At 50.2% G+C, this 10,702-nt stretch overlaps 1 long non-coding RNA gene across 1 annotated transcript; it reads right to left on the bottom strand.

Moving 5' to 3' along the window:
- Positions 1-4,348: 4,348 nt before the first annotated feature.
- LOC143646040 (uncharacterized) lies at positions 4,349-6,210 on the bottom strand. Its single transcript, XR_013157237.1, has 3 exons — positions 6,114-6,210; positions 5,910-6,002; positions 4,349-4,642 (listed from the first exon to the last, which is right to left on the bottom strand). It is a non-coding gene; the product is annotated as an uncharacterized LOC143646040 (long non-coding RNA).
- Positions 6,211-10,702: the final 4,492 nt, after the last annotated feature.

The following is a 10,702-nucleotide window of genomic DNA, read 5'->3' as shown; positions in this document are numbered from 1 at the left end:
CTTCACTGTCTCTGTTTTTGAGCCTTTCAAATGTATATTCTCCCCACTACTCTTATACAGAAGTTATTATACCCCCATTTCTTGGGTGGAAAAACTGAGGCCAAGAGAAGGTACATAACCTGCCCTTATAACCCAGCCAGCACTCACACTCCATCCTCTCTGAGAACATAGTCTGAGTTCTTAACTTATAGGCTATGCTGTCTTCTTCATGATGGCAAAAATGTTTGCCCAGTTTTTCACATTTTCCAAATCACTCTCATCATCTTGGTTCTTCCTTTCAGCAAACTCTAAGCCACAAGGATAGATGTTATGCCCATATGACAGATGGGGAAACTGAGGCCCAGAGGGACGCTAATGGGCCTGCAGCCCTATGGTGAGTCAGGGCCCCAGCCATTGTCAGAGTCCACATCTCCTGACATCCAGGCCCAAAATCTGAACACACGGAGCCTGAAAAAACACTTGTTTCACCTGAATGGCTGTGTTCTCTTGCTTTATGTTTTGAGGGCAGAGGTTCCTTTCCCTTTCCTGAAGGAGCCTGGCAGGGTGGGGGACAGATTCCTAGCACGAGTCAGGCCTCCCTGAGCAGGGCTTCCCTCTCTTCTCCTTTTTTTTTTTTCCTCATTCCTTCCTTTCTTTCTTTCTATTTGGCTGATCAAAATGTCCTGTAGCAACCAGCAACTTCATGGTGAGAAACCAGCTCACGTCTGCAGGAGCATCAGAAGAGGTGAGCCAGGAAACTGTCCCTGTAATTCTGATACATCCAAGAAACAGCCGGGTCTGAGTCTCAAAGCCTGAAGAACTTGGGATAAAAAGAACTTGGATGTCCTCTACCAGACACGAGGTTGTGGAAAGCAAAAGCCATGAAATGACAATGAATGTTGGTAACTAACATCCATGGAGTGCTTTCTCTGTGCCAAGCCCTTTGCATACTTCTTATGACCATATGAAGTGATTTTATCATTATGCCCATTTTACAGATGAGAAAACCGAGGGTCAAAGAATTGAGAGGCTCGCTCAAGTCTCAGAGCTAGTGGAGTTGGGACTAAAACTAAGTCTGTCTCTCTCCAAAGCCTGTGTTACTCACTGTTATACTGCCATTGCCCAAGGTCACAGTGGCAGAATCAGGACATTCCTGGGCATTCCTTCCTTCCTCGATTACATTGAGTGCCAACTGTATGCCAGGCACTGAGTCAAGTACTGGGCAAACAGGCCAGGATCACTCTGAGCTCTCCAGAGTTCCCACACTGTCTGAGGAAGTCGGCAACGCAAGAGTCAATTCATTACCCATCGGTCTGATGAGAGCATCACTGGGGGAACCACAGTCATTGCATCCCCTACTCCAATGCCTCAGATCCCTGCTGTGGGAATGATGGGTTCCCTGGGGCTTCTGAAATCAAAGTCTCCTGTCACTGGGCCATTTAAGACCCCCAGACTTCCCTAAAAACCATGTCCCCCATACCTCTCATTCACACATGCACATAACACAATGTAAACAGATCAAGAAGGAGGATTAATTACATCCCTGCACGTGGATCAGGTTTAAACTGCTGAAAATCTATTAAAACAGCTAAAACCCAGCCGTCTGTTCCTGCCTGCCCAAAGCCTCAGCAAAGTGCTAAGCTGGCACCAAAGTTGGATGTGGCCACGTTATCCAAGACCAGAAAAGCACTCCAAGCTCTGTGGGCCCATGCAGAAGAGGCCATGACCAGACATTGCAAACAGGCAGTAGAATGCAGTGATTGGGAAAAACACTGACCTGTGTCCGCGAGCCTCAGTTTCCCTATTTGTAAATCAGCATAGCTGATGCTTGCTGAGGCCTTATTAGGTGCACTCAAGTGTTTCACATTTATTAAAAATTTAATCCTCTCAACATACCCATGAGCCATTATTAGAACCCCCATCTTACGGAGAAGTCTATCACAGTGCAGAGGGGCTAAGACATTTGTCCAGGGATATACAGCTTGTAAGTGGTGGGGCCAGCTCTCTAACCCACTTCAGCACACTGACCCTGTAAAATGGAAATGATAATAGAGTCTGCCTCATTAAATGAGGTATATCATGGAACACGGAAAGCACTCAGCAGGGGAGAGGGACACAGGAGGTGCTCCATAAATGATCATGCTTATTTAAATGTTTGTACATGGTTGGTGCTCCATAAATATTTACGAGCAAATAAAACTCATCCCAGGAACTGAGGCACACAAGCCTCACCATCAGGGCAGGTGAGAGACAGGAGAGAGCATTTATTAAGCACTTGCTGTATCCTGGGATGGCTGGGAGGGTTGGTGGTGGGGTTGGGCCCAGCAGTAAGCACAGGGAGGCAGTGTGGAGTTCCCTACCCCAGCTCAGGAGGGCAAGTGGGTGACAACCAAGGGTTTGTTTCCCTCCAAGACCAGAGCTCTTCTGTAAAGTTGGGGCCCCACTGCTGGCTGCCTTGCCATCCCACTCCTTACCTCCTCTGGGAAGCCTTCCTGCCTAGTATTCCAGAAGAAGCAGGTTTGCCTTTTGTCGTTAAAGATAAAAAACAACAACCATATTATTAAAAGGAAAATTACCCCAGCCCTGCAGCCTCTTCAGCAGCTGACCCTAAGTTCCAGCAGTCCTGCACTGTTTGCCCCACAGTGCCATGGCTGTGACATCATCAGCCACTGGAGCTTATCTTCCCCTTGGAAAATAATCAAGTTGCCTTCCTGGCTCCAGGGGAGGACAAATCTAAGCCAGACACCTGCCGGGGTGGATGGAGTTCTAACAAGGCTGCCCTTTCCTTCCCACGCCACCAAGATTGGTGGGGGGAACTGCAGATAAGTTCAGCTCAAGCATCTCCCCCTGTAACCACCCACCCTGCAATCGCCCAGGCCAGGCAGGAGAAGGAGGAGGGAGGTCCTAGAGACCCCCAGCTTTACCATGCACTGACTGTGGTCCAGGGCAGGGCCATTCGCTGCACCTCTATTTTCTTCTCTATAACATGGAAATAGTGAGACCTCTTCCTAGGTCTCAGGGAGGATTAAATAGTTGCCTTTCCCTCTTTACTTTTCCTGTCCTTGAGAAGCTCACAGTCCCATCAGAGCAAAGGACTTGGGGTCAGCTGACAGTGATAGAGTGGGATTCTGGAGTGACAGTAGGGGCTTGAATTGAGCTGAGGCAGTTAGAGGAAATGAGAATCATGCCTTGGCTCAGAAGTCAGGCAGGAAGGCTTCCCATAGGAGGTGACATTTGGGCTGGGCTTTAAAGACCAAGTGACCTTTTCCAGGTGGAGGAGTAGCGGTGGCCATTCTAGGTAGAGGGGACAGCCTGAGCAAGTGCCTGGAGGGATAGAAGAGGAAGGCAGGATTGGGCATGGTGAGAAGTGTCTTGTAGTCAATGCATGGGGGCTGTGTGGGGCAAAGCTCCCCCAGAGGTAGGCCAAAGAGTTTATCCCACAGTTGATAGGGAGTCAAAAAAGAGACCATGTCTCTCCCAAAAGAGTATATGGGAGAGACATGGTCAGACCTGCGTGGAAAGACCATGATGGTATTGAGTGGTAGGTGAGTCAGAGGAACACAAATGGAGGTAGGATGACCTGAAGAGGCTGGAAGGGTCCAATGAAAGAAGATTAGGCCTGAACTGAATGTTCCTGACCCAGGGCTGCAGGGACTTTAATGCATGCTGGGAGGGCTTCCAGGAGGAGGCAGGCCTGTACCCAGAAGGACTGACACAAGGAGAGGGGAGCAGGAAAGGAGCTGCCGGTCAAGGGCAATGCTTTGGTCCTGGGGTGAGGGTGGGAACTGGGAGCCAGTATCCCATATAGGCTGAGGTGTCTTGTGTGCGGGGTGAGAAGGGCAGGCAGGGGTCCCATGGGCCGGGTGAGAACTTGGCCTTTGTTTATCAGGCCTTGGCTGAGGAGGGATCACAGGTCCGTGACTCTCTGAGGAAGGGCTGAGCTCTGGGGGAAGGGAGTCTGTGGCTGGGCAGGGCCGGCTCAGAATTTTTATCACTGGGTGGGATTTTTATCACTGGGTGGGATTCAAGGTCTGTGGAGGAAGGGGCCACCCTCTTCCGGCCAGTCTTTTTTTTTTTTTCCTTGCACTGGCCTGTTTGTCTTTTGCCCGAGGCTGCATTTCCACAACAGCCCCTCCTGGCTGGCTGGGCGTGGGCATGGCTCCACCGCACACCCAACAGCAGGGGCGGCCCGGCCCTAGGCTTCCTGCCCCTCTCTGGGCAGGCTGATTGGAGGGAAACAACCCTCAAGCCTTCTTCAAAACAGGAAACTGCTCTCCCTGCTTCCTGAAGGACAGGAACTATCCCCATGGCAACCACAGGACAAAGGGGCCACATTAACCCTTCCGAGGGCTGGTCTGGCCAAGAGCCACCCTTCCTGGGTTGGTGGACATGTGTAGGTGACAAGGCGAGTCTGCCTCATGACATCCTCCGAAGCTCACCAGTATCCCAAGAGAAAGGCAGGACTGGGATTTTATACCCATTGCGCAGATGAGAATCCTGAAGTTAACTCAGAGGGGATGAAGGGCTGGCCATGAGCTAAGTAGGTACAGCATGGTGCAAGCCTGGGATCTGGAGTCAGACTAACTTGATTGAAGTCTCAGCTCCTTGCTAGCTGTATACCTTGGACAGGCAACTCAGTCTTTCTGGGCCTCAGTTATTCTACCTGTGAAATGGGATTGTGAGAGTGCCTGCGTTAGGGGGCTATTTGAGCATTTACAGAGGTTATCTGCTCATTCAACACATATTTACCAGGTTTTCACTGTATGCTGAACTGTTCCAGGCCCTGTGGATATGGCAGTGAACACCACACCAACAAAATACTTCACGGAGTGAAGGTCATGGTTGGGGGCGGCAGATCAAGCAATTATACAAATAAATATAAACAAGCTAATTTCTGAGAATGGTATGGTTGATGGATGGAGAGTGGGTGTGTATAGAGGGCTCTTCAGCCTGGGTGGTAGGGAGGGGCTCTCTAAGGAGAAGCTGCTGGAGGAGTGAGAAGGAGATTGTCATGTGAAGATCTGGGGGAAGAGTGTCCCAGGCAGAAGGAATGGCAGATGCAAAGGTCCAGAGTTGGGAAAGGACTTCTGCTATCTGAACAAAAGCAAGGAGCAGAGAGGGTGGTTGGAGGGCAAGTGGTACAAGGTGTCAGGTGATGCAGGGACTTGCAGGTCTTCGAGAGTACCTTGGATTTTCTCCTCAAAGCAATGTGGAGCCACAGAAGGGTTGAAGCAGGGCACAGGTGATTCCTGTTCCCTCTGGGTGCGGGTGCTGGTGGGATTCAGCTCTGAAAGGTGTATGTCTGGGGGGAGAAATCTGGGTGGGTAGGGGGCTTGCCCTGTTAACCATGGAGCGACTTGGGTCATGGGGACAGGTTGTCATTTCCAAGTCTGTGTTGGGGGTAGGGAAGGGCAGAGACCCTGCAGCCTGTGAGTCCAAATGCTGGCACCATTTGGAAGCCCAGCCTTTTCCCTGCTTGGCCCATCAGGACATGGCCCCTCCCTCTTTCTTGATACCCAAGGTCTGCTGTGAGGACACCATGATGTACAGTCCCAGCACAGCTGGCACCCAGCAAGTGCTTGTAAGGTGTGCTTGGAATAAATCTGCTCTCCTGCCCACCGTCTCTAAGACAGGGTCCTTCACTCACCTCTTCTTGCCCTCATACCCTTTTTCACTGAGCTCCAGTTGCACTGGCACTGGCCATCCCTTTGATCCCTGATTCTGCCTTGCTCATGCCAGTCCCAGGAACTTTGCACCTGTTGTTCCCCCTACCTGGAAAACTCCTTCCCAGATAGCTGGGCTGGCTCCTCTCACTACTTAGGTCACCTTTTTTCAGAAGCTTCCTTACCCATTTCTCCATCCCCAGCCCCTTGTCAATTCACTTCTGCACTTGCACTTATCCAAAATCGCGAAACATCTCATTTACTTACTTATTTTCCTCCTGTCTCTCCAGCTAGAGTGTCAGCTCCAGGAGTGTGAGCTCTAGGAGGGTCTTGCTCATTTAGATGCTCCTTCCCCAGCACCTAAAACAATGCACAGCACAGAAGGGCTCCTGATGATATCTGCTAAATGCCGGATAAAGAGTCTTGGGAGAATCTCCCATCCCTGGGGCTTATCACCAAACTTCCACTCACCTCCATAGGGAGTGCAAAGGATTCCAAGCCTGCAGGGACTGGCAGTCTTTCTCCTTGGAAACGAGCTCCTAAGAGGAGTTAGTCGGGGATGTAGAGATGAAGAGAGTGGGGATTACATGTTGACCCTATAAAGGAACCAACACTTAGTGCATTGGGGGCTGAGCACACTGGAAAGGTTGTATCTTTATCCCCACTTTTCAGATGAGGAAACTGAGGCTCAAGGAAGTAAAGTCTTGCACCGACAAGTAGTGGAGCTATGATTAAACCCAGGACTGACTCAGAAGCCTACACCTTTCTCCATCCCCCCGATAAAAGGAAACTTGTGCACAGATGAAAAAGGATGATTTGACTTTCTGAAAAATCTCTTCCCACGAACATGTCCACAGCCCACACTGGAACCCAAACCTCCCAATCAGAAGGATCTCTTGGGCTAGTTAAAAATACAGATTCCCATGCCTCGCCCCAAGCCCACTGAGTTAAAATTGTCCTGGGTTGGCACTGGGATTTTTTTATTCTGGAAAACACTGGGTTAAAGCTTCGAAGGCCTCATTAAAAGGTGAGTGGAGCCTGGGGTTGAGGGAAGCACTGGGACCCTTTGAGAGCCAAAAGGACTGCAGTTCCAACTGATTCATCAGATGAGAGGCTAATTATTAATAATTCAACAAATGCACAGTAGTGTCCTAAGGGGTAGGCTTGTGGCTGTGCCCTGCTGAGCTGGGGAGAGTGGCAGCCCTGGAAAGGACTTGACAAGTTTAGTCCGACTTCCCTCCTTGGCTTGTATCCTCCCAGGGAGAGGGAGCTCAGGCCTTGTGGAATAGCTTGGGTGTCTGAGAATCCTGCCATGTGGTTTCCACCCCCAATCCCCTCCCCTGCTCCCAGTCCCCCCAGGCTCCTGCTCTGCCCTCTAGACACCCAGACCCTTCTGCTCCTGCTGCCGTGGGGACAATGCTAGGGAGACCTGGGGACAGTAATGGGGTCACTCCCCTGAGGTTGCTTTTCTCCAAGCCGAGCTGCTTCAGCTCTTTGGCCATTTCCTCACCTCCTCTGCACACATTCCAATATCTGTGTTCCTCAGTTTCCCCACCTGCACAGCAAGAATGACAATACTACCTTCTCTGATACACTGGGAAGGATGGAAGTTTATGCAAGACCCGACTCCTTCTTTTCCCCATTCACTCTCCAGAGTAGAGAGCCCTTCTTCCTGCAGGCCCCGTGAGGACGAGGGAGGGAGCGGCTCTGGAAAGACCATATTAATTAGCTTAATAAGCATGCGTGCATCTGTGCAGTATGCTCAGAGAGGGACGGCCGAGCCAAGTGTGACCCTTTGTCATGGCACCATCAATAACTGGGGGTGAGCTTTCCCCCCACATGAAGCTCAGACACTTAGAGAAATGAGTCAGGTCTAGTCCAGGAATACCATTAAAACACGCTGCCACTCTGGGCGCCCGCCCAGTGCCCCACGGCCCCCACACAGCGGCTGCACCTAAGTCCTCGGAGAGGAGGCTGCAGGAAAAACACACGCACACACACACACACACTGCTCTCCCTACAAGAACTGCCTGCAAGCTGCCTCCCTCTCCAGCTCCTGGGGTCTCTAATGAGGTGATGGGATACGGGGAGGGGACTTGCACGTGTGGCAGAAGCCGTGTCTGAATCGCACTCACAGATTTACACGTGGTAAGCTGCAGGCAGAGCTTTGGCAGCTCTGAGTCTGGGATGGGAGCGTGAAGACACACTGGGGTTTGAGCCCTAGCCCCTTCCCCCACACCACTCCCGACCCCCCACTTACCAGCTCCATGCCCCAAGCAAGTCCCTTTCCCTCTGAGTGTCCATCTCCTCATCTACAAAATGGGGTCATTCGAGCATCTGCCACCCTCGCCCATTAGGAAGGCAAAATAAGACGATGGCCCTAAAGTGCTTAGCCAGATGCCTGGCACACAGTAACTGCTCAATAAATGTTAGGTGCTATAATTAAGTACCATGATTGCAGAAGCATCTGCCACACTGTAGACAATCAATTAGGATTTGGCATCTTTTAGCTGGTAGACATTTTCCTGTGTTTTACAAAGGTTTTATCCAAACCAAAATGAAGATGATTTCCCCCAAAACAGTGGCAGTGGCAGCATCTCCAAAGGTGCAAAGAGCTCATTGTGGCTGGGACGCCCCTGGGTGGGTAGTGAAGCAGTATCCATAATCCCCCAGCTTCTCCTCTCACTTTCATTTCAACTCCCATTTACCAGCGCCCTTGAGTGGGATCCAGAGAAACCCAGACATACCTAGCGAGCAATCAGACAGCATCACCGGGTCTCGCCTCACACCCAGAACGGGCTGCATAATTTGTGAGACCCACTGCAAAAGGAAAGTACGGCATCCCTTATTCAACAATTATTATGAATTTCAAGATGGCGCTGGCAGAGCATTAAATTAAGATTAAACTAGACGTCTGTGTGTGAGTCCCTGTGCAACTGCTGAGGAAGATGGCGTATCAGAGTGTCCGGCATTCCTGCACCGCCTGGCCCCGAGTAGGAGCCAAACACACATTTATGGAGGAAGTAGATGGCACGTTTACCCCCAACTCTGTGAAGTGGGTGCTAGATCAAGAATTTGCAGGGGGAGAAACTGAGGCTCGGAAAGACTTTTGCCTCCCAGGGCCGCCCCCTCCCCTGCACCCTGGCCTCCTCCCTGGCACGTTTGCCCTCTGTTCTGTGCTGACCCTAACCCTGGCCTTTGTTTTCCTGATCCCAGAAGGAAGGGCCATGGGCTTGAAGTTTATTTTATTTTTGTGTTTTCCAATAATTGATTCCAACAGTTCCTACAGATGTCCTGCTGAAGGAAAACATGTTTTGCTCCCTCAACCTCCGACTTCCTTACAGCGCCACAATGGTAGGGGCCCACGGCCTCGAGGAAAGCGTGGGGTGACTTTTCCCTTGGTTATTTTTTTTTCTTTTCCATCTCACGGTCAGGGGGACAACAAAACATGTTTTCTTTCTTCTCCAAAGGAAATTGGAACTTTCTTATTGACGGCTTGTTGCCTGAAATTCGTCTTCCTTCTCCTGCAATTATCTTGGGTCGGGTGAGACATGCGAGCTACCTTCAAAATAATGTCCTTCACTCAACTGCATGAGATGCCCAGCATGACCAAAATGTTCGTTCCCATGAAGCTGCCGACATTGCCGAGATTCACTTTGGCTTCCCATCAGAGTCCATGCACATATTGGGAAGGTTGGTGGCCAGTGGCTTCATCACCCCAGGCTCTCAAGTTTTCTTACTGTATTACGTGTTTCAAATGCACGGTGCCGTGCAGATGTACACGTGGCCAGTATTCTCCACGTGGATGGCTTCTCAGTGAAATGGTGTATGGTGTGAGGTAGGGATCAATAACTGTTTTCCCCTCCACCTGCATAGCCAGTTGACCCAGCACCAGTTATTGAAAGCCTCATCCTTTCCCTGCTGTGCTCAGTTATCATAATTCAAATGATTCTACGTGTACTGGTACTGAACTTTCTATTCTGTTGCATTAGTCTATTTGCCTATCTTTCCACTGAAAGCACCTTGCCCTAAGTACTATGGTGTCCTTGAAATAGACAAATTGTGGTTGATTAGCTAATTCCCCCATTGCTGGACACCTAGGTTGCTTCCAATGTTCTACTATTGTGACTTGTGTTTTACTAAGCCATATACTAAAAACAGCCATAACAGCTGAGATTTATGACATGTCAGGCACTGTTGTAAGTGCTTTACATATGTTAAATCATTTCATCTTTACAAGAACTCCTTGGGGAAAGTGCTATTCTGACCTCCTCTTTTAGAGAGGAGGAATGTGAGGCACAGAGAGGTTAATTAATTTGCCTCCAGTCCCACAGCTTCTGCCCAGTGAAGCTGGCATCTAAACCCAGGCAGACTGGCTCTACAGTCCCTCTGTAATATGAATCCCTCTGTAATACGGGAAAGTGTAGAGGCTATTAAAGAATAACAGAGGGGTGCGTAAAACAGATGTAATAATGCCTCTCTTATCATCTTGAATTAATTGTACTGTCTAGCTCAGTGGCTGTGGAGCCTGACAGCACTGGAACCAACCACACACCACTGGCTGTGTGACTTTAGGCCAATCACTCTACCTCTTTGAGCCTCAGTTTCTTTATCTGGAAAATGGAGCTAATGGGCCTACTGGTCTGGGTCATCATAGAGCTTCAGGGACCAGTATGGTACCCGGCTCAGAGACAGTTCCCTGTCCTGCCTCAACCACCTAACGTGAGAGGCCACCCTGTCAAAGGAAGAAGGATTCCCTGCCTTCCCACACTTATGGGGTACCACCCCACCCAACTACACACAAAAGAATCCCCCCCCAGGAGACTCCCTCCACTCACAGCTACTCCTCCACACACATGCAGGAGACCCTTCCTGCAGGAGAACGCCCTGTACACATAGAACACTCACATACACACACACACACGCGCGCGTGCGTGCACACACACACACATGCAAGAGACTCAGGACAGCTCAGCCTCCTAAAGCTCCTCTCAAAGAACTCTCTCAAAGAGTTCTTGACTTTGCAGACATTCCGGGCTTCTTGCTTTTAGCTGGCGAGA

Source organism: Tamandua tetradactyla, chromosome 9, assembly GCF_023851605.1.
Source record: "Tamandua tetradactyla isolate mTamTet1 chromosome 9, mTamTet1.pri, whole genome shotgun sequence".
NCBI classification, from domain to species: Eukaryota; Metazoa; Chordata; class Mammalia; order Pilosa; family Myrmecophagidae; genus Tamandua; species Tamandua tetradactyla.
This window is presented reverse-complemented; position numbering and strand designations above follow the sequence as displayed.